Source organism: Solanum tuberosum, unplaced genomic scaffold (genome assembly GCF_000226075.1).
Source record: "Solanum tuberosum cultivar DM 1-3 516 R44 unplaced genomic scaffold, SolTub_3.0 scf00117, whole genome shotgun sequence".
In the NCBI taxonomy this organism is placed as follows: domain Eukaryota; kingdom Viridiplantae; phylum Streptophyta; class Magnoliopsida; order Solanales; family Solanaceae; genus Solanum; species Solanum tuberosum.
This window is the reverse complement of record NW_006239041.1, coordinates 358,285-358,883: the sequence shown is the minus strand read 5'-3', so window position 1 is coordinate 358,883 and position 599 is coordinate 358,285.

The following is a 599-nucleotide window of genomic DNA, read 5'->3' as shown; positions in this document are numbered from 1 at the left end:
ACGAATGGAATGTAAAAATATTATATATTTTTGTGTCCGGCCCAAAAATATCAAAATTTTTAATTCGTAAACGTCTGAAAATATAAAAATCAAGAAAAAGAAATAAAAACACCTTAAAAAATATTTGTATGACACCAGTCACCTTATTATATCAATTCAAATAAAATAACAAAATTTTACATCTTTTCATGACAGGTCGAAAAATATCAAAATTTTTAATTCGTAAACGTTTGAATAATATAAAAATCAAGAAAAAAAATAAAAACAACTCAAAAATTTCTCGAATTGCACCAGTCACCTCAGAATATCGATACAAATAAAATATCAAAGTTTTACATTTTTTTTTTACTGACCGAAAAATAACCAAATTTTTAATTCGTAGAGGTCCGAAAAATACAAAGATCAAGAAAATGACAGAAAAACACCTCAAAAAATTCCTGAATCACACCAATATTCTTAGAATATCGATTAGAATAACATGTCAAAATTTAAATTTTTTTCCGCTATTGCCAGAAAAATATCAAAAATTTAAATTCATAAACGTCAGAAAAATATAAAATCAAGAAAAAGACATAAAAACCTCAAAAAATTCTCAAATG